The following is a 27,381-nucleotide window of genomic DNA, read 5'->3' on the forward strand; positions in this document are numbered from 1 at the left end:
ATTGTAACCCACCTCCTCTTAACTATAAGCTGCACCTTGACCTGAAATATTTTATAATTATAAATCTTGAGAATTATAACTCTAAAAAGATTCTCTGATAATGGAGATATCGAAATAAAAAAATACTCTTATTAGAGGGTAAATTTAGTGGGATAATTCTGCACCACCTCAGGAAATAAAAGGCTACATAGCTGCCAAACATATTCTACACTGTTTCGAATTCTCCACTAGACTCGCCACAGCCAGAAAACGTTCATTAGCCTAAGTGTTTCTTAAGCTAGCTAGCAATGGGAATGTTCGCACTTCTATAATGTGGTAGCATTAATACTGGGATGTGAACTACCACGTGTATAGGCAAATGGATTCTATTTGCATTCCTGTAAACGTGATTTGGATCGAAAGCGTAGCTATGATTAATATGCTGATGTATCGACTGCAACTAGAACATTTCGAATAAAGAGTAGGGGGTGTTATTTATGCAGCCCTCATCTTCAGTATCTGTTGTTAGGATTTCGTCACCTAAACCGGTAAAAACGAAACCCTACAAGTCTCACTTTCTTGACCGTCTATCGGTCTACCCAACCTTTAAAACCCGTTTACCTCCAGAACAGGTAGACATAATAAGCGGAAATGTATCGCACTTCTTGTGGTAACTAGTCCCTTGGTGGTGTAAGAAAGTGAGCTTCTATGTCAACGCAATCTAAAGATACGGCCGTTTATGAAAAAAAATTTACGTGAAAGGTCAAAAAATGGCTCCAAGAACTATGCGACTAAACTGCTTACGTCATCAGTCCCTAGCCCTATAACTACATAAACCAACTTAACTTAACACACATCCATGCCCGGGGAAGGATTCGAACTGACGGCGCAAGCAGACGTGCGATCTGCGATATGACGCCGTTGAAAGCACGGCTAACCCGCGCCGGAAAGCTGTTAATATCATCTGATGTTGCTAACAAGTTATTTACTTCTGGCGAATGATTTTCTGCGCAGTTCATTTAAGATAGAATAACTAAAATATATTTGATGTTACGGAAGACGAAGGACGCCTAATTCATTTCCCTCTCTTTACTTATGATGTTACATTCGCAATCTGAGCATACGTATTATCCATAACCACACTTTAGCGCCACACAGATACGCGAATGAAACACATTGGAATCCAGTTTTAGACATAAAAACTGACCGCCGGCCGCCTGCCACAGAGACTAAGTCCGAGTCTATTCACTTAACGTAGCCAATAAAACTGACCGGCCATCTGCACAATCTGGCAACACTGTAAGATGCGGAAGCGTTAGGAGGAAGTGTTGTCTACTTCCGAGATGTTCTCGGATTGTGTGAGCCCGTGGTCTAGTGCTAGCCGGCACGGTAGCTCAGCGTGTTCGGTCAGAGAGCCGGTTGGCCTCTGTAATAAAAAAACTGAGTGGCAGGATCAACCACCGAACTTGAACAGGATGTCCTGCGACGTCCGCAACGCCAAACACAACGATCAATAATGAACAATAAGAAAAAAAAAGAAAAGAAAAAATGGTAATCGTCATGCATTCTAAGCTTATGGTCGCCTGTTCGTGTCCAACAATTTTTTTTTACCACATTTCGGTCTAAAGTTATGATTCTGATTGAGCATCGAAGATAATTCGCTTAACATTCTACCCACCAGCAACGACAAGTATTCCAGAAACAATTCCGCAGGACAGCTCGTGGCTGCGCCGCGATCATAACAGCTTACGTTCGAGCGTTTCCTCGCGCTGCAGCGGCTACCGGCCACCGGCCAGACGCCACCCGCCGCCTGAAATCCGGCGCCGCCCATATGAACGCGGCGCCGCGTTGTCAGTGTATGTATCAACCGTCAGTTTCGAATTTGAAGTTCTAGTTATCATCTTGCAGTTAAGCACTGGATTTTGCATACTTGAAAATCATGAACTACAGTTAAGCATTGTAAAATTGAGTCGCAAGTGGAAAAAGGTGTAACATCTGCAACACAACGTTTACTTTTGGTATAACAGAGGGGTGAATGCAGAGGAGGCAGCTAGAAAGATTTGAACTGTGTTTGGAGCGAGTGCTTTTGGTAAAAATACGCCAGAAAAATATATTCGTGTTTCAACAAAGATCGTTCTGGCATGAATGATTTTCCACATTAAGGAAGTCTCGACTACTGATAGATGTGATAGATTACTATTTGACCATCATGCGATGTTTGCATTCAACAGGCAAAGTTCAGAAGTCTGGTGTAGGAGTACTGCATGCTCTAATTCGAAACAACAAAAATCAATGGAGTGACTATTATTGAACGTCATCAGGTCACTCATCGACCATTCCTATGCAGTACTGTTACTGGTGACGTATTTTGTTGCCTTTATTGTCAACTTCCTAAGAAGAAATAAAGGCTGTGCCCCACCAAAAGACGTAAACTCGAGGAAAGAGTAACGTGAACATGATATTTTACATCTGATAATTCCAAAAGTGTGTTTTGGGCTACGAATTCTGCCCCCAGGGAGTGTGCAACACAGCTGGCATTTGTTGCCACAACTGAGACACCTTTCTTTCGCAGTGTAAGAAAATCGAGCAACAAAACTACATCACCTGTGCTACTGTATGATAACGCACTATGTTGATTTGAGAAAGAAAACAATCCAGGAGATTGATAGAAAAGTCGTCTCTCAGGCACTTGTATTGATAGGGAAGTCCTCCCTCAAGCACTTGTCCCTCTCGTCATATATTTGTAAAATTTTACCTTTCCCGCTCTTGATCGATCAACCGTCAAGGCAATTCATTTCTAGACGGAAATACTCTTAAAACTACTCTGGTTTAATGACATCGTTAGAACCAGTAGGTTTCTACAGGCGTAGAATTTGTAAACAACTTTAGCATTGTCAGATCGTTTTAGATATCGTGAAAGAAAATTCTGCTGCTGATTAATTTCTCTTTGATAATTACTGTTGCGTTTAGTAAACTAATGGAAAATGCAATTATAATATACACTGTACTAATACAAATTAAATTCAGCTTACTACAGAAACATCACGACGTCAGTCTATCTTAATAAAGCATTAAGTGTCTGTGAGACGATCGAACATATTTTAAGACGAATTAGTAGGATATTACCAACTTTTGACTTCGAAAAGATCTGTATTTATTTCATTTCCTGTACCATTCGCAAGTATTATGAAAATTTGACATTTCATAGGTAAAATTATGTATTCACAACAACAAAAAATATGTCGGTAGAAAACAAAAGTGGCATTATGAATTTGGCAGTATCGTAAGGTTTTCGCTCTGACACTAAGAGTTACTGAAAGTAGCAAGACGAATTTTGCTCGAGCGTTGTCTTACGATTCCCTTATTGAGTTTTTATCAGCCTGCTTGTAACTGTGCTACAAAAGAATTAAAAATCTGGCTTTCTGCGAGTCGCGAATGGCGAACGAAAGCAGCTTGCACCTGTTAGCTAAGCATGTTACCTGGGAACTGGTTTTTTCCTAAACTGGGAAGACGTCCATTTGTGGTTGAATTGTTGGCAAATGTCAGTCAGACGTGTGCCGTTGGTCTAAGCGTTTCGGTGTGTTGAATTTGTACCAAAGATTTTTCTACAGGTTTTTTCTGCCCAAATAGAGAGTTGAAGTTTCCCATTAGTATTTTCACGTCATCCTGGTGAATTTTGCTCATAGTATTTTCGACTTGGTTCCAGAATTTTTCCCATGCGCTTCTAAGCGCTACAGACTGGAACCGAGCGACCGCTACGGTCGCAGGTTCGAATCCTGCCTCGGGTATGGATGAGTGTGATGTCCTGAGGTTAATTAGGTTTAATTAGTTCTAAGTTCTATGCGACTGATGACCTCAGAAGTTAAGTCGCATAGTGCTCAGAGCCATTTGAACCATTTTGAAAAAGAATTTTTCAACATTTCCGGTGTTTTTCTTATTTTCGATGTTGGTGGGGACACGTGCATTGATGAGTGTATATTTTTTACTGGGGCTCTGAAGGAGCATAGTACCTAAGCTTACACACTACTTAACCTAAATTATCCTAAGGACAAACACACAAACTCATGCCTGAGGGAGGACTCGAACCTCCGCCGGGATCAGCCACACAGCCCATGACTGGAGTGCCCCAGACCGCTCGGCTAATCCCGCGCGGCTACTAAAAGTATACTCGTCCACAAAACCCATGTGGACAATTATCTGATAATCGGTCAAGATTTGCTTTGTGGCAGCTCTTTACCATACAAGACCATTTACTTTCAGGCTCCTCCTTACAATTCTTGCAGTGCAAGGTAATTGAAAAAACTCATCCACTGGACGCCAACTGAGGAACTGACTGGTGCATGTGTTGTTCAACACACAGTAGTTGTCAGCCTCACTAGAATCAATGACTGTGTGTGTGTGTGTGTGTGTGTGTGTGTGTGTGTGTGTGTGTGTGTGTGTGTGGGTGGGTGGGTGTTTTCGTTTTCATGCACAATCTGAATCAATACTATTAACATTAGAGAGACAACCAACAATAAATAATTCAGATATGACTGAAAAGTATTCTAATGCGATGGGAAGTTACTAACTGAATTTTCACCCAACCCACGTCCAGCATATTACGTTAAGAAAGATGTATTAACTCCATAGTATCGATAGCAGAGACAGTGCGCTCTTGTTGTCGAGGCTCGCGACAAGCGCAGCGATCAGCAGTGCCCAATGCCGCCGCGATTTGTTTATGTTGGCTGAGCGTGGACACTGCAGCAGACGCTTCGCCATAAACAGAAAGAAATCACCTTGTCTCTGACCGCAGTGAGCGGATATCACTGCCTGCGTGTTCTTATAGTTAGCAACGTGAGACTCTACCCAAAGGAGCCATGGAGCAATTGCAATGGGTATCATGTCATTAGTCATCAGAATATTAACCAGTGATGAAATGTCCACTCTATATGAATCCCAAGAAAATAGGAACCTTCTCACAAAGGAATGTGAGGTGATATCAAAATTTATCCAACATACATAAATTAACTGCAGGGCTTTCATGTATGCAGTAGTAGCACACAAGGAAATATTATGTCTTGGAAGCGTATATTTCATTTCCTCTTCTCATTTTAACGCCCTTGTTTTAGTATGAAGTGGGAAAATAAACACGAAAAACTCAAGTTCCTGAGAAGCATATAAGTCATTTCCTCTTCTCATATCATAACTTTTGTTTTAGTATGAGGTAAAAAAATAAACAGTTTAGGGTTCTGAAACATAATATGACACCAGATTCTTATCGTAGGCGCTATCGGAAACGCAAAATGCATGGAGCTGTCCATTGTTTTGTCCAAAAGTCTGTTTCCTTTCATGCATTACTCACGTTAGGAGATTCTTATTTAAGGACTTGTGGGCATCAAGTTCTTCAGCAGAACAAGCCTTATATTATTGTGCTAATTACGGTATGGAAAAAATGCAACAAAGACGAGTTCCCCTGGCGCACATGTCTGTATTCAGCAATGACCGCCAGCTGCCACAACACTTCACAGAGTCCTTGCGGCGGGCAACACAACTGTGCGTGCACTTCAGACTTAATTCAGTAAGACGTCAGGAGATGGATGGAAACGTCAAATTAACGTTTCTTTCCGAGTCGTATTCAACCCAGAATGAGGTGTTATTAAGGTAGTTGAACGATCTAGCAATTACACTTATATAATTCCAATATGAGTATTCAGATAGCCAAAAGAACCCGTTAGTGCGAAACCATCTGGAACTGCATTAATATCAAACTGCAAGAACTTGAGACAATACGTGGACTCTTCTCTTCGCTAGGTGACCTATTACTGATATTTAGGATTCTCACCTGCCTAGGCGTAATGGAAACGGAACTTCAGAGGCGCTTTCCGCTATTCTTGACAAACATGAGAAACTTGTAATCACTGCGAGTTACAACTGCGTGATGATAATGGTTCAGGTTGTCAGTAGTTGTGGTGGTGTTATGCTGTCAAACTGCTTACGGCAACGTTAATGGTGGCGCACATAATTTAGCGCTGACTACCTACCTAAGTAAAGATAGTGTTGTGGCGTCGTCGCTTGTCTTTATTTGGCCTCAGCTTGAGTAATCCGATTTAACGAACATAGTACTACATTCGCGGGCTGCTAATGATACAGTATGACTACAGAGATCATCGTGCAGGTATTACATTAATTCTGCAATGAATTGCTTAAAAAATGTTACCCTCAGCTATGCAGCTGGAATGACTCATTACACAGGTACTCTATGTTGCACTTGGTTAAGTGATCAGTTCGCAGCAATCCTCCTTCTTTTGTTTGTAAATGCTTGTATACGTCAAAAATGGTTCAAATGGTTCTGAGTGTTATGGGACTTAACATCTGAGGTGGTCAGTCCGCTAGAACTTAGAACTACTTAAACCTAACTAACCTAAGGACATCAGACACATCCATGTCGGAGACTGGAGTCGAACCTGAGACCGTAGCTCTCGCGCGGTTCCAGACTGTAGCGCCTAGAACCGCTCGGCCACCCTGGCCGGCATACTTGTATACTGACCACTCGTTATTTGACTAAATATGAACTACAATCTAATTCGCATGTATATGGCATGGGTTAGGTCCGGCACGAAGGTATGACTAAGGATTGGTTTCCGTTGGAGTCCCGTTATTTTGATGGCAAGACTAATGTTCGCAAATCACCTCTATTGCCTCAAAAAACAATTGCATCTTAAATATCGAAGGACCGACGTCCGCACTGTCACAGCGCGTTGAAATACAGCAACGACAGCAGATGAAAATTTGTGACCGACTGAGCTTCGAACCTAGACCTGCTGCTTACTAGACAGACGTTCTGACCACTGCACTATTACTTTTTTTTAAAGTTTGAGAAGAATTTCAGCACCAGGTAGGCGGAGGCAAAGAGGGCAGGGGTCGAAAATCCGAGGCCTGCCCACAGTGCCTCCCCCATACCTGTCACTGAGCAGCTGCATTATTCACATGTATTCCATGTTTGCACTCATATATTCCTTTAAATTGTTGAACAAAATTGAAGTAGTAATTAAGGTAAAATAAATTACAGATTGTCGCCTCTAATCGCGTGCGATGCTTGTGGAACATAACTTATAACAGTGAACAGGGTGACGGAAAAATAAATAACAACCATTCATTCAGAAATATATTCACAATTTAAGTTATTATGCACTGGATGCATATGAAGTCTGTAAGGAAGCCATATATTTTTCAACAAATGGAAGAAGTTTCGGAGCCGGAGGGGGTTTGCCAAATTAGAACAGTTGTGATTTAAGAACCGACGTAAAAGAATATTCCAGGAATAAAAAAAGTGAAAGAATAGTATTCTGCTTCTAATCAATAAAACTGTCCATCTCTTTGTAGCCCACATAAAGCAATAGATAAAAAATTTTTAAAACATTCCTTATATTTGTTATTCTTCTTCAGCTTAAAATGTTCTTCTGCAATATAAAACATGCACTCTTCGAAGTTCTAAGTTTTGTTTGTTACGACGTACAACACAAACTGTCCCAGAAGCCACGAATAACTGTTATTCTTTGCGGACGGGTAACATTTCCAGTCAGGTTTAAAGCTTCAGTTATCGGTATATGACTTTCTGCGGTTCTGTGGATAATGCTAATTTCTTCGTAGTTCAGTTCCAAATTCTGATTCTATTTTCACATAAGAAGATGTGCGCTACAGTTTCTAGAAGCCCACATTTGTCGCAGTATGAAGATGGTCTCAATTTGATTTTTCATAATCGTTCCGCTGAGGGTATGGTTTCGTTTACAACGTCGCACCATACGGCACTGACTCTAGTTGGTATAATTTTATTGTTGATATTTTTCCAGACGTTTCTCCAGTTTTTTGTAGGTTAATTCACCGGAATTGGTTTGTGTAGACGATGTCTGGTAATATAATCATAGACGGTTCTACTGTTGGTTTGTGCTGGTGGAAGTCTTATACAGCTCCAATCGCCATAGTACTTTCGGACGTAATCTAGGCTGGCGTGCTACATTAACAGGAGCGTTCCTATCTCCCGGATCTAGCGAGAGGAACAGAAGTTTCGTGATGCTTGTCTTAGCGGCATGTATTAGTTTAAAGGCACGTCTTTAATTCCAAGTCCTCTGTTTTGCCTGTGCAAAGTCGCCGTGTGGAAGGGTACTTTGAAGATATTTTGTTTCCACACATACCAAGAGGCTACAGCTAATATTTTATGTGCAGTGACCTGCAGTATCGGTAAGACAGCTGTGACATGATAAATTTTGCTACGTATGTATGTATTTATAAACTGAACTTTCTGCAGTCACTCTAACGATCGCGTATCATGGTCCTTCAACACGGTTCCGATGACATTAAGTTTCCGCTCCCAACTGTTCGTGGCCATTCGCTTGGGGTTCGCCCTTAACCACAATCCAAGATGGAGACTCACTTCAGTTACATCTAACCAGTGCGCACTTATTGCACTATTGTAGGAACCGAGATGCAGTATTTAGGATTTAAAATTTTGTAAATTTGTGGTGAGAACGTATGGGACCAAGTAAGCTTACACACTACTTAATCTAACTTAAACTATGGACAATGCCGGAGGGAGGACTCGAAGCTCCGACGGTGGGCACTGTCGGGACACAGCAACCAACCTCTCTGCAGCACATATCTACACACGCTCCTCATCAGACGCGAATTCCCATCTTTGCCGTATACCACATGTGCGGTACTCCCCCCTCCCTCCCCCACCCCCCTTTTCACCGACCATTATTCCACTCGCTCGCGGCCACACTGTATTCCCGCGAGGGTTCGGACGATGTCGTGCGTCAGGGTTCGGACGATGCCGTGCGTCTAGCACTGAAAACTTTAGATGACCCGTCGAGAGCCAAATAATTATACAGGATGTTTCAGGAGAAATAGTAATTATTGTAGGAGATGGTAGTATAGACAAATTGCAGAAACAATGACATATAACATGTGTCCAATTTTTATTGAACATACATATAGCTGGGTTGTAATGTATCTAGAGGTAGCCCTAGATGGAAAAATATTATGAACACCTCACATAAATAATTTGTTCCACTGCGAAAGACAATCTTATAAGCACTAGAAGCTGCTGTAGGGTAAAATTGGGTCTAAACCCAGTACTTACTGGATATACACCTCTGTAAAAAGACCATTGGTAATTTATAGGCCTATAATATGAACAAAGTCTAACAGAAGGTAGCTGCTAGGGAGTCTGGCAAAGTGCAGAGACTGATCTGCTTTCACAAACAGATGGAATTAGCAGGACATCCACTCTTGGGATTGATATTACGCTAGACATGCCAGCCTTACACCTGTGGCTTAAAATGGAGACAGCGGCAGAGACATAAAGGCTAAAAATTGGAAATAGCCGGATACAGTTAGAATATACGGAATCCCAAATTAGTATGGCGCTGGCTCAGGAAATGCCGACTAACTATACAATAACTTGTAACTGTTTCAATAAACCCTGCCATGTAACAGTTGGAGGCAGGGAGCAGTGGAAGAACGAACCACTAAACCGTGCAGGAGACATAATATAGTGGTTTGCTGAGAGGTCGAGAACAGATGAATGTACCGGGTCTGATGTACTGCCTAGAATCTCTTTAGGGAAGATGGCCACAGTATTACATGACATCTTCTATCAGCAAGTGCACGGAGGAGAATTAGAGTAGACCCTACAAAAATCGTAGCATCCACTTTTATTCAGACAGCCAAGCAGCTCTGAAATCTCTATCAGCCCGTACAACTAGATCGAAGGTCGTTGCAGAATGCCATGAAACATTTTCTTTCGGACGTGTCCCAAAGAACAGACATCACACATATATCCATATACAGGGTGTTTCAGGAGGAATAGTAGATATTTTAGCAGGTGGTAGTACAGACGAAATGCATAAAAAAATTCCATATAAATGCGTCCACTTTTTATTGAGGACAGAGATACAGCTGTTAGTACACTCTTTGACATAAAACTCGACCGGCGGCCGGCCGCTTCAGAGGCTAAGTCCGGGCCGATCGCGACATGGGACAAAAAAACTGGCCAACTCGCTAATTCTCTAAGTCCGGTTATCTGCACAATCTGGCAACACTGTAGACTGCGGCACTTCCTGGAGAAAACTTGTCGCAAGATAGAGAGACTCTAGGTTGATTACGCCTGTGGTCTAGCGGTAGCGTACGTTGTTTCTATTCATAATGTCAGTGGATCGAGAGCAGCTGGCATAAAATATTTTTATAGCCTCTTCTGTCTGAATGCTGAAGACGTGAATGTAATGGTAGCGCAGATTCAATCTATTTCGCTTTATGACACACCGATATCAAAATTTTATCTAGTAACGATTTTGCGGCAGATTTCCTGCAGACTGTCCTCCTCTGGACGCCGTATGCGGCAAAGCTCCGGGATCCATTTGCTGGCTACTGGCAGCGGCCGTGGCGACAGCAGCGGCGCTGCACTCCCCCGTACTTTATCGAAAGCGCCTGCTACCGCTCATCGCTTTTGATGATTTAAAACGCTTTATTATTAAATGTTGCTCCACAGAAAATTTCTACAATTTCCATTCACGCTCAAAAGCAACGGAGACAGATGCCCTGATTAGTAGGCGGGTAATCGGCAAGAGCTGAGTATGGCCCGAAATTAATTTTATAGACTGGGACGAAATTAAACCACCTCACTACATTCGATGAATTTATAAATGCTTCATACCTCGTTTCTTTTCCTTTCAAACTTAATTATTTGTGCAACTTTTGGTCAATGTTTGGATGTTTTCGTCAAGCCAGAGTCAGCGTCTGTGGTGTAAAGCGTATTACAGCTCTTGTTTCATTCCTTATGGTAAGTCTATGCGATAAACTGTGTGAATACCTTGCAATGCATGCTCTGTAGCAGTGCAGGCACACTGCACATTTGGAGTTCCATGTACGGGTTCATGAAGTATTTATTGTTGATCGGAAGTGATAGTTAAGGTCATCAGATTTCAACCAGAAAAATTTGTCGTTTTGAAGGTTTCAGAGAACGGAAAGGAATTGCTAACGCCGGTGTTAGAAAACGTCTACAGTTAAATGCTATTGCAAAAATTTAGAAGATGGGAACTATATTAATGAACAGGTGCACTTCATAAACAACCTTCCGACATGTTAGACCTATATGACGAACAAAGCTCAAATTTATATCGTTGACAGTCGGTTTGAATCTTTTCAGGACCTATTTTACAGTGAAGCACCTTGGAATTTGCAAAGCAGAAATCCATGATATTAACTTAATTTACTAAGTCGAAATCGGACGAAGATTGATGTTTAAAGGCATTCTTCAGATTTCGCATAAGAAATTTTTACTAGCAGTTTGCAACTCCATTAATTAAAATGGAAAATAAAAGGTTGTAGTCAGCGGCTTCTACCGTGATTCGAACTTATAGTACAAGCACTGCAACGCACAAGGGAACCTCTGAGCTAACGACACACTGGCGGCCAGAGGCGGACTATAGTCACTGCGATGTTGCCTGAGCCTCAAAACGCAATCTTAAACACACAAACAGAGGAGGTGGAGATTACTGTTTTAACATCCCGTCGACCACGATGTCATTAGAGACGGAGCACAAGCTCGGATTAGGGAAGGATGGGGAAGGAAATCGGCCGTGCCCTTCCTAAGGAACCATCCCGGCATTTTCCTGAAGCGATTTAGGGAAATCATTGAAAACCTAAATCAGGATGGCCGGGCGCGGGATTGCACCGTCGTCCTCCCGAATGCACACACAAACAGGTGTTACTTATGTGAAGAACGCCGTTCTTGGAGTCCAGAAATTAAATATACTTTCTAATTGTGTCATCTTGCAGTGGATTATATCGTACGAGTCTTCGATGTGGAAAACGAATGTCAAGTGAATTTAGCGAGGTAACGCCGACCTACACCCGGAAGTAAATGCACTATCAGAGTGTTGACAAATACTTGCTACGACGCTGCCATTTCTCGGCTCTCTGACGAGGCAGCTCTTCAGCGAAATGCTTGCCGTGATTCTCCGATACGGTTCTTCAGAGTGGAGACGCGCGCGCACGTTTGGTTTTTATGCGGCGTTCTCCCCTGATGGTTTCTGACGTCGCCCTGTGGGCTATGTATACATATGAGACATTCAATTATCATTAATCCAGAATGATACAAGTTTCAGCTTCCGGCGTGGAAGAAGGCTGTTGACGCCGACATTATATCATTTCAACGTAGGGAAAGCAAAACGGATCATTCAATGTTTCTCATTCAACATAAAGCATGTGAGATAAATTTCCGTAACGTTCATAATCATCTAAAAATACAAACGAAGTAAAAATACACCGGAAGCTTATTCGAATTGAATATAATGTAAGATACCAAACGCTTTGCACCTCGATGTCGAATTTGTCCACTTGCAATCGTTTGCAGCATGCACATAGAATGTCATGATTACCACGAGAATGAAGAAATATGTTGGTAAGGATGGAAGCAAGAAGAGACGCAGTCAACAAATATTCTATTCCTCATGGCATTCATTTCATTTGACACGTAAGAAGAGGTAAAGCGGGAATTTACTTTCGTTAACACGAAAGATATGCCGCACATATTGATAACGAGGAAGTCTGCGTCTTCATACGTTTCCTCCTTGAAATCTGTATGCTCTATTATATACTAAGTAGCCCGATCATTGTTTCAGTAATGTTACCCTCTTGTTTGACCCCGTAACGATGAACAGATTCCAAATGCATGTCTCTGCGTGAAAGTAGCTGTTCGAACCCTTCCTGGGTTGTTTTTTGTGTTTTATTGCTTGGAATTCCTGAAGCAGACCACTGTGCCTTCCCCCCTCGTGGGTTAGGTCTCAAAACTAAACCGCTTTGTATCCAATGGCATAATTTATTCATACAGCATCAGCATAAGACTCTTCCGAGTGAGAGAATGACAATAACAATCGTAACAAGAACAAGCAAATAATGAATGATGTTTATTCCAACGCAGAACGAGAATGGCTTTAAATATAAAAATCTATATCTATATCCATATCTATTGATCTTTGAGTTGGCACAATGCAAATATATTCTTAGCATTTAGTTACTGAATTTAGTTCTGGATGTTTGCAGAGAAAAGGAAAAGTCGGTACTTCTCGCTAGTGTAATATAATGTGAACACGACTCAAGCAGGTCCTCAAGCAGGCACTGCTGCATTCTGTTCCCTGACATTGCTCTGATGACGGTTAATGCAGATAGTTCCGATTATGAAATACAAAACGTATTGTAGGTTAGTTCCTAGGATAGTAACATTGAATTTGCGTTGTAGATGGCACATGAACGTGATGACTATCCATATTACTCATCAATATAAAAAGACAATATTTTGGGAATTTAGTAGGATTACTCAAAATGAATTCTGAAATTGGGTGACTGACCGCACAGGTGCTAAACGTCGTCAAGAGTATACGATGTCCTAATCGCATTAGGAATATGAAGATCGTCTTCGACAGCTCGCCACTTTCACATTGCTATCTCCACCCTACTCCAGACAGCTCTCGGTGGAGTTGCACTACGTTGCCGATGTTATGGAAGGCCTTCAAACCGACAACAGACCACATATTGAAAAATACAAGCGAATTCTCTTGCAGCGTAAGCTTATTGTAACTAATCTAAAAATTATTGGAGAGGAACATTGTCCTATTCAAAAAAAGTAGAATGTTACACACTGTTGACGTCAAACGGACATTATCTATGTCCTGTCTTGTGTCCTACTCATCTATAATATCAAGTGTACTATGAAAATGATTATATATAATGGATTATAAGGTAATGCATTGATACCAGATGGTGGGGGCCGGCCGATGTGGCCGTGCGGTTCTAGGCGCTTCAGTCTGGAACCGCGTGACCGCTACGGTCGCAGGTTCGAATCCTGCCTCGGGCATGGATGTGTGTGATGTCCTTAGGTTAGTTAGGTTTAAGTAGTTCTAAGTTCTAGGGGACTGATGACCTTAGAAGTTAAGTCCCATAGTGCTCAGAGCCACTTGAACCATTTGAACTATTTAACACAAAATGACATTAAAAATTTAAGTTATTCACGAGCAGCCAGTTGAGAATATGTATGAACATTAAATGTTCTTCATATGGATTCAAACCCAGCTCATGCAGACTAAGCAAAGATTTCGTGACTGACGGAAACTAACAGTCATTCCTGATTAGGCATACAGAGAGTGATATACCTCGATTTTAGACAGTACCAGTTAGCAAATATCAACTTTAAATTGCATAACGCAAACACTTTTAACAGACGTGAATTCCTACCCAGCATCTATTGTCCCTGTTAACGAACTACGAGAGATGTTAAATATTGCTTCTTCACAAGTAACTTACTTGAAATGCCGTGAGGTAAAGCTGTGTGTTGGACACGGATTCGAACCCGGAACCTAATCGGGTTGCCATCGAAGCACAGTCAAATGTGACATATCGGAATTTCGCGGCAGTAACTAGATGTTTTAACTGAAATGACGAGACGAAACATTAATTTTTTCCTTCCCAGGACTCCAACCCGGCACCTATCGCTGTTATATTCTAGAGAAAACTAACGTTAAATATGGGTTTGTTGCATCAGCAGTGACATGTGAGCATGTTTGAACTGAAATAATATGACGAAGAGGTCAGCGCTCACTGGGAATAGAGCCCCACACATATCGTTGTTGACTACACACAAAGAGACGTCAGCTACCGAATTTTTCTCCACCAGCTGCTCAGAATAGCATCTTGAACTTACAGTCATCTCGCAAATAATTCTGTGTCTCACTGGGAGTTAAAAACGTCGGATATCGTTAGTGTTGACAGCGAATGAAAATACATTAAAAATCAAAATTCTTATCCACCAGCAGATAGGTGTTCTCATGCTAGAGCTTGATAATACATAATTAAATCTTTAGTGCCGGGCCAGGATTAGATCCCATTCACGCATAATATGTGAAGGTGTTGAGGAATCTGCAGTTTTGAACAAACAACAAATTGTAGTCGAGCTGTATTGCCACGAAGGGATCAAATATCGCGTTAAGGGCGGTCTGAGTTGCATTCCCAGTTCAGAACCAATTTTATCGACATACAGAAGCTCAAATAAAAGATGGAATAAGTGTCCTGTGACCATACATAGCGTTTGTGTCGTCACTTGAAATAAATAACTAGTATAAGAAAGGTTACTAGTGATAGAGTTTCTACATGTCGCCACTCCAGACTTTATTGTGGTTCAACCTACCGTCTACTTGGTAAAGAAGGAATATCATCTTTAATGTGAATTTTCAGACCACGCAGCCATTATATCTCCTTCACTTGGTGTAGCCAGGAGAGAATGGAATCTGTCTCTCCCTATCTAAAATCATTGACAGAAGTGGGAATCGAACCCAGACCATAGGTATAACAACCTACCATCCGTCCAACAGACCACGAAATCCTCTTCTCTGCGAGTCATTTTTCTATCGTAACGCAGTTGGGCCACACTGGATGAGAATTCTGACACACAGGCTCCCTGTAGTAATTTGCAGCATGTTCAGTAAATTCATTTACTTGGTTGACCGAATCACCATGAACTAGCTGCCTCGGCTACCCAGTGCATACATTCGACTATTTTGTAATCACAGAAATAAAATCACGTTACTGCCACCTACACACAACTGCCAACATTGTAGGATGCAGAAGTTTAAATAGGAAGTGTTCCTTTCCACTTGAGCTATTCTATTGCGCTATCTGTTACTAGAAAACGTCGTTCAGTCCAAAAGAAAAGCTGTAACTGTTTGTCTCTCAGAAGTCAAGACCTGGCCATATGCATAATCTCACAGTGCTGTGGAATCCAAAAGTTCTGGAGGAATAGTTGCCGAGCTCTGGAGCTGTTGTAGCTACGTGTCAGCTTGTAGCATAGATAAGATGTCGCGAGTTCCAATACATTCAGTGCTACATTTTTTAAAACGCAATTCTGCTCTCTGCTGAAGTTATCAATCTAATGGAACTTTGAACATAATTCCCTTCACTTCTCAACCCAAAGTAGTCGCATGTGGAAAAAGGACTAACTACTGTGACATTTTGTTCTATTCAGGTTTAATAGACAGCAGGCAGCAGATGCATCTCGAAGATGTGCAGGGAGAGCGCATCGTGCCATAATATGTCAGAAAAGTATTTTCTACATTAGCCGTCGTGTGGTAGTGATATCTGATTCTTCTTCAAACTTTGATTGACAGCTTTAACTCAGAACAAATTTTCTACATGCATGTAATCAATAAACTGCATGTGCATTGTCAGACTGTCATAGGTAACATCAGAGAATTCGCATATATCGTTGATGATTAATTTCTCTCTCATATTTACTATTGTTTTAACAACACTAAAGGAAACCTTACGAAAATTGTGCACTGTATTATAAGAAATGAAATAAAACTAACCATGATAACCTTACGACGAAAGTATCTGTACACAAGCATGCCTCTATCGACACGAATTAATAAAATTCTACTCACTTAGATTTTGATTGGGTCTGTGTTTAATTGGTATGCTGTGTCATACTCAAGAGGTATGCAAATGTGGCATTTCATAAATATAGTTACGTATTCCTAGAAACCCAAAATTCGCTTGTCAGCAGCGGAAAGAGGCGTTACCTGTTGTGCAGCATTGTAAGTTTTTCAACATTGCACTATGAGCTGAAAGCATTTTCTTGCGATTTCCTTATTGATGTTTGATCTGACTGCTTGTAGCTCTTTCACAGAAGGGATAAAAACGTTTCTCTCAGTGAGACTGGAACTGCGAACCGTAACAGTCGCTGTTTCACAGGTCAGCACGTTACCACAGAGCTGGCGAGGAGGGATGGATCTCAGCTTCCTATTACGACGGCAATAGTATCTAGAACTCGTAAACCGCTATTTAAAGGTCGAGATTAGTTGCGATTTCCACCTGCAACGACTTTCCTGGGCTGAAAACCGTGAATTTTCAATCTTTTGTTACCCTTCAAGCTATAATAACTCAGATTATTCAATGGAAATGACAGGTAAAATCAAGTGAACTTTGAGGCTTAATTCCGTGCACACCAGGAAGTAACTCGTCGATCACAGAGTTGCCAAACATACGTTGCCTTGTTGCCAAATCTCAGTTACAGTACCAGCAGGAAGAAGACGAACCGATGTGATCCTACAGCGGTCTGGGAAGTGACCATAGCTGGTGTCTCCAAGTCGCGGCTGCTACGGCCTGGAATACGTAATGCGTCTGATTCGCTTTCTGTAACTAGGTTTAGGGACTGGAGCGTAGTTACTAATAATACTCAGAACTGACTGCAAACTGAGCATCATAAATCAGTAACTCTCATTATTGTTTTTATATTTCTTTCGTAAGTGCACTCAAAACTAAGAAAGTCATTCACAGGCGTTTTCGTGCCTCGCCGATAGTCGAGCACAACATACAAATAAAAATAAAAAAGAATGTGTGTGTGTGTGTGTGAGAGAGAGAGAGAGAGAGAGAGAGAAATAAAAAGCAATGAGAGAGAGTGTAAAAAATTGTTGTAAAGAAATTGAATCATGGTATTTAAAGAAATCTTTCATTAAAATGACACGTTCCACATCATTACGAAATGTCGTATTCATGATCTATGGAACAAGAGTTAATCTAATGTAATCTAATCTAATCTAATCACATCATATTGATGATTAGCCATGAAGAGTCATGAATTACCGAAAGTTTTGCCAATACCAGTAACCAAATCTAAACTTGAAAATAAAAGACGACAATTTTTGTAATAAACCGTGACTCCTATCAAGACCCTTTCATCCCTGTTATCTAACCACGAAAGATGTCTGATATACCTCCATTCTGAAGTAACAAAGTGTGCATGCATTTAAAGATGAAGTGCATGATGTGAAGTTCTGTGACGGAGATACGAACCCAACACGTAATCCGATTGTTAACTAAGAAAAATCAAATGTTACGTATCGGTTTTTCTTACGAGCCGCTAGGTGTCTGAATCTAAAATAAGGATACAAACTTTTGTGCCTAAGCGACAATCGAACTGCACACCTACCGTGCATCCACGAATATAGCTTAAGTATCAGTTGCTTACTCATGAACAGTAAGATGTGTGCGTGTTTGACCAGAAATAACGACACCTGTTGCGATTGTTGGCAACACATGAACAGACATTGAAATTGCGCGTTAATTTTCACTAGCAGGTGGGTGTGCACTTGATAAAGCTAGAAATGAAATTATGAATATTTTTGTACTGGATCAGGTTTCAGACCCACATACTTACCTTTGGAGGAGACCTGGAGAAGATTGCAGTCTTGGGAAAAGGAACGAAATGACTGAACTATACTGTTCCGAGAGATTCAGATCCTCGAAAGAGGAGATACGAATTCGAATCACAGTCCAGCACCAAATTTTTAAACGTCTCTAGTTCAATCAAGTACAAGTAAAATAAGAGCCCTGTCCCTTTAAATGGCTATCGGTTCATCAAATAAAATAAAATTTTCTAATGTAAGTAAGCTTACTGGCGACTGTATTTCTTTTTACCATGACTTCCACTGTGTCATTTCCCAACGTAAACCGGCTCTGCCCAGTTGGTAATGAAGGAACGTGATGTTTAATGCGGATTCTGGATTATAACGTCTTTCTCTTGAGGTTACCAGAGGTAAAATAAATCTGTTTGTGCCTCTTAAAAGTAAATGCCTGAACCCACGCATTGCACCTGTGATAGCTCGTTCCACCAGACCATTGTGGCCACATTACCCAGCCCCAGGAGTGTGCTGTAACGGATGATGTGCTTAGCTTACAAAATTAGTCACGGTGGAAAAAATGCGAGTCTATTAAATGGTCAAGTAGAAGCAAGCTTCTGACGCAGAGATTATGCTATTCTCATGTCAGCAGGATGTAAAGACTCTTCTAGGCATCATAGGCTGGATGTGAAGCCATTTTGATTTTTCACAAATTCAGCAAATTTCTTAGTTCGAGAAAATCCACTGTGAAGTGTGAAGTTGCCGGATAATTCGATTATTACTGTTATTATTAATATCATTTTATTCATGCCGCTGATGGAACACGACCGTAGTCTTGAGGTACAACGCGAGACCAGCTAATATGACGTCTGGCGACCGAAAGCACATATCGACAACATTTTTATCGCCCCTTTCCTCTCGGTGCTGAAGCTATGAGTGTAATTCAAGCGAATCTACAATATCATATTAGCTGGTCTCGCGTTTAACCTCAAGACTACGGTCGTACTCAAGAGTAATGTACTAAGACTGGAGTCAAGACTTCCTCTGGGAAGTGCCGCAGTCTACATGTTGCTAGATCGAGCATATTGCCAGACATAGAATTCTGAGAGGAGCATGACTGTATTGTCCACCTTACGTGAACGACTTGGCGGTCAATTTTTTGGTCTGAGACTGTATCTACAACACATATTGCACGCTTAAGACCCAGAAGAATCTAAAAAAAAGTAGTTTATGAGAGCAACGTTAACCATAGCGTTCGAAGTATTCATAGTATTGTATACGTGTGTGTAAACGCCTTCCAATGACCACTCAAGAAAGACAAGGATACACAGTCTAGCTTCAATATTATAAATACGCCTCAGTTTGTGGATGAACTCAGACTTAGGTTGATAATAATTTTGAAAATATAGCAGCACTGTACCCATTGGTGTCAAACTCGTTTTCAACCAATGATTCCCACAGCTACAGGGATACTACTTGTGATACCTCCTAGACCAAATACTTAATCAGTGTTATCAGACGAAAAGATCTACCTGACACAAACTGTGGGAAGTTTGTTTTACAACTTCGTACCTGGATATTCAGCTTTTTCCTATTTGAGATATCTGTGAACGTTGCTGCTTAAGACGATTTAAGCATAAACTAGTTTCCCTCAGCTTCGACAATGTTTAAAGAAATCGTCTTATCGGCACTAAATCGTGGTTTGTGAATTGTTTACCGGCCGTACTCTTCCGTATTTTGCCGGTTGGAAGGCGAAAGCTTACTGACAAATTTCACACAGACATTACTGTTACAGTGTACTTATGGAGCCAAATGAGTCAATTGCGTATTTTCCGGTGAGAAAGAGCACTGGCAAACAGTCTTCGCCACATTAGGCTATTTAAACTGGTGTCACTCTAAGCTAGAATTTATGGTCAGCGACTAAGTGTAAGGTCAACGTTTCGAATGCGAGTTTTGCGACTGTGAAATACTTTTATACATTATAGAAGCGAATATTAAATTTGCACTAATATTGCGAAAATTTTGTACTTGGACAGCTTAGAATGAAAATACTTCTGTTTATTGCAAAGGGAAACAATAGATTTTCTAAAACACTGTCTGTCATACACTACTTGAAACAGGTCATGTCGACCAAATCATGTGGAAGAACTAACAGCAACGTATATCGGAAGGCAGTAAGATCTCTTGCCTTTTGGTTTGTCAGTACTCGATAGCCATTTCTAGGCGAAAGTAAATGAAAAAAGGCAGTGCGTTTTTTTTTACCAAGTAACGTCTTCGTCAATTACTTTAGTTTTAATGTAATCTACGAGTAATTGCTGGTGTTTGATATTAACATGAAAATGATTCCGTAGACAGGGAAAGAACCTGTACTTGGGAAACTACTTCTATAGTGACCAAAAGGCACTAAATGATGTTCAAGCACTTGTGTTACAGCAGCAGTATGAATAAAATGATATTAATAATAACAGTAATAATCGAATTATCCGGCAACTTCACACTTCACAGTGGATTTTCTCGAACTAAGAAATTTGCTGAATTTGTGAAAAATCAAAATGGCTTCACATCCAGCCTATGATGCCTAGAAGAGTCTTTACATCCTGCTGACATGAGAATAGCATAATCTCTGCGTCAGAAGCTTGCTTCTACTTGACCATTTAATAGACTCGCATTTTTTCCACCGTGACTAATTTTGTAAGCTAAGCACATCATCCGTTACAGCACACTCCTGGGGCTGGGTAATGTGGCCACAATGGTCTGGTGGAACGAGCTATCACAGGTGCAATGCGTGGGTTCAGGCATTTACTTTTAAGAGGCACAAACAGATTTATTTTACCTCTGGTAACCTCAAGAGAAAGACGTTATAATCCAGAATCCGCATTAAACATCACGTTCCTTCATTACCAACTGGGCAGAGCCGGTTTACGTTGGGAAATGACACAGTGGAAGTCATGGTAAAAAGAAATACAGTCGCCAGTAAGCTTACTTACATTAGAAAATTTTATTTTATTTGATGAACCGATAGCCATTTAAAGGGACAGGGCTCTTATTTTACTTGTACTTGATTGAACTAGAGACGTTTAAAAATTTGGTGCTGGACTGTGATTCGAATTCGTATCTCCTCTTTCGAGGATCTGAATCTCTCGGAACAGTATAGTTCAGTCATTTCGTTCCTTTTCCCAAGACTGCAATCTTCTCCAGGTCTCCTCCAAAGGTAAGTATGTGGGTCTGAAACCTGATCCAGTACAAAAATATTCATAATTTCATTTCTAGCTTTATCAAGTGCACACCCACCTGCTAGTGAAAATTAACGCGCAATTTCAATGTCTGTTCATGTGTTGCCAACAATCGCAACAGGTGTCGTTATTTCTGGTCAAACACGCACACATCTTACTGTTCATGAGTAAGCAACTGATACTTAAGCTATATTCGTGGATGCACGGTAGGTGTGCAGTTCGATTGTCGCTTAGGCACAAAAGTTTGTATCCTTATTTTAGATTCAGACACCTAGCGGCTCGTAAGAAAAACCGATACGTAACATTTGATTTTTCTTAGTTAACAATCGGATTACGTGTTGGGTTCGTATCTCCGTCACAGAACTTCACATCATGCACTTCATCTTTAAATGCATGCACACTTTGTTACTTCAGAATGGAGGTATATCAGACATCTTTCGTGGTTAGATAACAGGGATGAAAGGGTCTTGATAGGAGTCACGGTTTATTACAAAAATTGTCGTCTTTTATTTTCAAGTTTAGATTTGGTTACTGGTATTGGCAAAACTTTCGGTAATTCATGACTCTTCATGGCTAATCATCAATATGATGTGATTAGATTAGATTAGATTACATTAGATTAACTCTTGTTCCATAGATCATGAATACGACATTTCGTAATGATGTGGAACGTGTCATTTTAATGAAAGATTTCTTTAAATACCATGATTCAATTTCTTTACAACAATTTTTTACACTCTCTCTCATTGCTTTTTATTTCTCTCTCTCTCTCTCTCTCTCTCTCACACACACACACACACATTCTTTTTTATTTTTATTTGTATGTTGTGCTCGACTATCGGCGAGGCACGAAAACGCCTGTGAATGACTTTCTTAGTTTTGAGTGCACTTACGAAAGAAATATAAAAACAATAATGAGAGTTACTGATTTATGATGCTCAGTTTGCAGTCAGTTCTGAGTATTATTAGTAACTACGCTCCAGTCCCTAAACCTAGTTACAGAAAGCGAATCAGACGCATTACGTATTCCAGGCCGTAGCAGCCGCGACTTGGAGACACCAGCTATGGTCACTTCCCAGACCGCTGTAGGATCACATCGGTTCGTCTTCTTCCTGCTGGTACTGTAACTGAGATTTGGCAACAAGGCAACGTATGTTTGGCAACTCTGTGATCGACGAGTTACTTCCTGGTGTGCACGGAATTAAGCCTCAAAGTTCACTTGATTTTACCTGTCATTTCCATTGAATAATCTGAGTTATTATAGCTTGAAGGGTAACAAAAGATTGAAAATTCACGGTTTTCAGCCCAGGAAAGTCGTTGCAGGTGGAAATCGCAACTAATCTCGACCTTTAAATAGCGGTTTACGAGTTCTAGATACTATTGCCGTCGTAATAGGAAGCTGAGATCCATCCCTCCTCGCCAGCTCTGTGGTAACGTGCTGACCTGTGAAACAGCGACTGTTACGGTTCGCAGTTCCAGTCTCACTGAGAGAAACGTTTTTATCCCTTCTGTGAAAGAGCTACAAGCAGTCAGATCAAACATCAATAAGGAAATCGCAAGAAAATGCTTTCAGCTCATAGTGCAATGTTGAAAAACTTACAATGCTGCACAACAGGTAACGCCTCTTTCCGCTGCTGACAAGCGAATTTTGGGTTTCTAGGAATACGTAACTATATTTATGAAATGCCACATTTGCATACCTCTTGAGTATGACACAGCATACCAATTAAACACAGACCCAATCAAAATCTAAGTGAGTAGAATTTTATTAATTCGTGTCGATAGAGGCATGCTTGTGTACAGATACTTTCGTCGTAAGGTTATCATGGTTAGTTTTATTTCATTTCTTATAATACAGTGCACAATTTTCGTAAGGTTTCCTTTAGTGTTGTTAAAACAATAGTAAATATGAGAGAGAAATTAATCATCAACGATATATGCGAATTCTCTGATGTTACCTATGACAGTCTGACAATGCACATGCAGTTTATTGATTACATGCATGTAGAAAATTTGTTCTGAGTTAAAGCTGTCAATCAAAGTTTGAAGAAGAATCAGATATCACTACCACACGACGGCTAATGTAGAAAATACTTTTCTGACATATTATGGCACGATGCGCTCTCCCTGCACATCTTCGAGATGCATCTGCTGCCTGCTGTCTATTAAACCTGAATAGAACAAAATGTCACAGTAGTTAGTCCTTTTTCCACATGCGACTACTTTGGGTTGAGAAGTGAAGGGAATTATGTTCAAAGTTCCATTAGATTGATAACTTCAGCAGAGAGCAGAATTGCGTTTTAAAAAATGTAGCACTGAATGTATTGGAACTCGCGACATCTTATCTATGCTACAAGCTGACACGTAGCTACAACAGCTCCAGAGCTCGGCAACTATTCCTCCAGAACTTTTGGATTCCACAGCACTGTGAGATTATGCATATGGCCAGGTCTTGACTTCTGAGAGACAAACAGTTACAGCTTTTCTTTTGGACTGAACGACGTTTTCTAGTAACAGATAGCGCAATAGAATAGCTCAAGTGGAAAGGAACACTTCCTATTTAAACTTCTGCATCCTACAATGTTGGCAGTTGTGTGTAGGTGGCAGTAACGTGATTTTATTTCTGTGATTACAAAATAGTCGAATGTATGCACTGGGTAGCCGAGGCAGCTAGTTCATGGTGATTCGGTCAACCAAGTAAATGAATTTACTGAACATGCTGCAAATTACTACAGGGAGCCTGTGTGTCAGAATTCTCATCCAGTGTGGCCCAACTGCGTTACGATAGAAAAATGACTCGCAGAGAAGAGGATTTCGTGGTCTGTTGGACGGATGGTAGGTTGTTATACCTATGGTCTGGGTTCGATTCCCACTTCTGTCAATGATTTTAGATAGGGAGAGACAGATTCCATTCTCTCCTGGCTACACCAAGTGAAGGAGATATAATGGCTGCGTGGTCTGAAAATTCACATTAAAGATGATATTCCTTCTTTACCAAGTAGACGGTAGGTTGAACCACAATAAAGTCTGGAGTGGCGACATGTAGAACCTTTCTTATACTAGTTATTTATTTCAAGTGACGACACAAACGCTATGTAAGGTCACAGGACACTTATTCCATCTTTTATTTGAGCTTCTGTATGTCGATAAAATTGGTTCTGAACTGGGAATGCAACTCAGACCGCCCTTAACGCGATATTTGATCCCTTCGTGGCAATACAGCTCGACTACAATTTGTTGTTTGTTCAAAACTGCAGATTCCTCAACACCTTCACATATTATGCGTGAATGGGATCTAATCCTGGCCCGGCACTAAAGATTTAATTATGTATTATCAAGCTCTAGCATGAGAACACCTATCTGCTGGTGGATAAGAATTTTGATTTTTAATGTATTTTCATTCGCTGTCAACACTAACGATATCCGACGTTTTTAACTCCCAGTGAGACACAGAATTATTTGCGAGATGACTGTAAGTTCAAGATGCTATTCTGAGCAGCTGGTGGAGATAAATTCGGTAGCTGACGTCTCTTTGTGTGTAGTCAACAACGATATGTGTGGGGCTCTATTCCCAGTGAGCGCTGACCTCTTCGTCATATTATTTCAGTTCAAACATGCTCACATGTCACTGCTGGTGCAACAAACCCATATTCAACGTTAGTTTTCTCTAGAATATAACAGCGATAGGTGCCGGGTTGGAGTCCTGGGAAGGAAAAAATTAATGTTTCGTCTCGTCATTTCAGTTAAAACATCTAGTTACTGCCGCGAAATTCCGATATGTCACATTTGACTGTGCTTCGATGGCAATCCGATTGGGTTCCGGGTTCGAATCCGTGTCCAACACACAGCTTTACCTCACGGCATTTCAAGTAAGTTACTTGTGAAGAAGCAATATTTAACATCTCTCGTAGTTCGTTAACAGGGACAATAGATGCTGGGTAGGAATGGCTCAAATGGTTCTGAGCACTATGCGACTTAACTTCTAAGGTCATCAGTCCCCTAGAACTTAGAACTACTTAAACCTAACTAACCTAAGGACATCACACACATCCATGCCCGAGGCAGGATTCGAACCTGCGACCGTAGCGGTCACGCGGTTCCAGACTGAAGCGCCTAGAACCGCACGGCCACATCGGCCGGCCCCCACCATCTGGTATCAATGCATTACCTTATAATCCATTATATATAATCATTTTCATAGTACACTTGATATTATAGATGAGTAGGACACAAGACAGGACATAGATAATGTCCGTTTGACGTCAACAGTGTGTAACATTTTACTTTTTTTGAATAGGACAATGTTCCTCTCCAATAATTTTTAGATTAGTTACAATAAGCTTACGCTGCAAGAGAATTCGCTTGTATTTTTCAATATGTGGTCTGTTGTCGGTTTGAAGGCCTTCCATAACATCGGCAACGTAGTGCAACTCCACCGAGAGCTGTCTGGAGTAGGGTGGAGATAGCAATGTGAAAGTGGCGAGCTGTCGAAGACGATCTTCATATTCCTAATGCGATTAGGACATCGTATACTCTTGACGACGTTTAGCACCTGTGCGGTCAGTCACCCAATTTCAGAATTCATTTTGAGTAATCCTACTAAATTCCCAAAATATTGTCTTTTTATATTGATGAGTAATATGGATAGTCATCACGTTCATGTGCCATCTACAACGCAAATTCAATGTTACTATCCTAGGAACTAACCTACAATACGTTTTGTATTTCATAATCGGAACTATCTGCATTAACCGTCATCAGAGCAATGTCAGGGAACAGAATGCAGCAGTGCCTGCTTGAGGACCTGCTTGAGTCGTGTTCACATTATATTACACTAGCGAGAAGTACCGACTTTTCCTTTTCTCTGCAAACATCCAGAACTAAATTCAGTAACTAAATGCTAAGAATATATTTGCATTGTGCCAACTCAAAGATCAATAGATATGGATATAGATATAGATTTTTATATTTAAAGCCATTCTCGTTCTGCGTTGGAATAAACATCATTCATTATTTGCTTGTTCTTGTTACGATTGTTATTGTCATTCTCTCACTCGGAAGAGTCTTATGCTGATGCTGTATGAATAAATTATGCCATTGGATACAAAGCGGTTTAGTTTTGAGACCTAACCCACGAGGGGGGAAGGCACAGTGGTCTGCTTCAGGAATTCCAAGCAATAAAACACAAAAAACAACCCAGGAAGGGTTCGAACAGCTACTTTCACGCAGAGACATGCATTTGGAATCTGTTCATCGTTACGGGGTCAAACAAGAGGGTAACATTACTGAAACAATGATCGGGCTACTTAGTATATAATAGAGCATACAGATTTCAAGGAGGAAACGTATGAAGACGCAGACTTCCTCGTTATCAATATGTGCGGCATATCTTTCGTGTTAACGAAAGTAAATTCCCGCTTTACCTCTTCTTACGTGTCAAATGAAATGAATGCCATGAGGAATAGAATATTTGTTGACTGCGTCTCTTCTTGCTTCCATCCTTACCAACATATTTCTTCATTCTCGTGGTAATCATGACATTCTATGTGCATGCTGCAAACGATTGCAAGTGGACAAATTCGACATCGAGGTGCAAAGCGTTTGGTATCTTACATTATATTCAATTCGAATAAGCTTCCGGTGTATTTTTACTTCGTTTGTATTTTTAGATGATTATGAACGTTACGGAAATTTATCTCACATGCTTTATGTTGAATGAGAAACATTGAATGATCCGTTTTGCTTTCCCTACGTTGAAATGATATAATGTCGGCGTCAACAGCCTTCTTCCACGCCGGAAGCTGAAACTTGTATCATTCTGGATTAATGATAATTGAATGTCTCATATGTATACATAGCCCACAAGGCGACGTCAGAAACCATCAGGGGAGAACGCCGCATAAAAACCAAACGTGCGCGCGCGTCTCCACTCTGAAGAACCGTATCGGAGAATCACGGCAAGC

The sequence above is a fragment of the Schistocerca cancellata genome, chromosome 4, assembly GCF_023864275.1.
Source record: "Schistocerca cancellata isolate TAMUIC-IGC-003103 chromosome 4, iqSchCanc2.1, whole genome shotgun sequence".
Classification (NCBI taxonomy): Eukaryota; Metazoa; Arthropoda; class Insecta; order Orthoptera; family Acrididae; genus Schistocerca; species Schistocerca cancellata.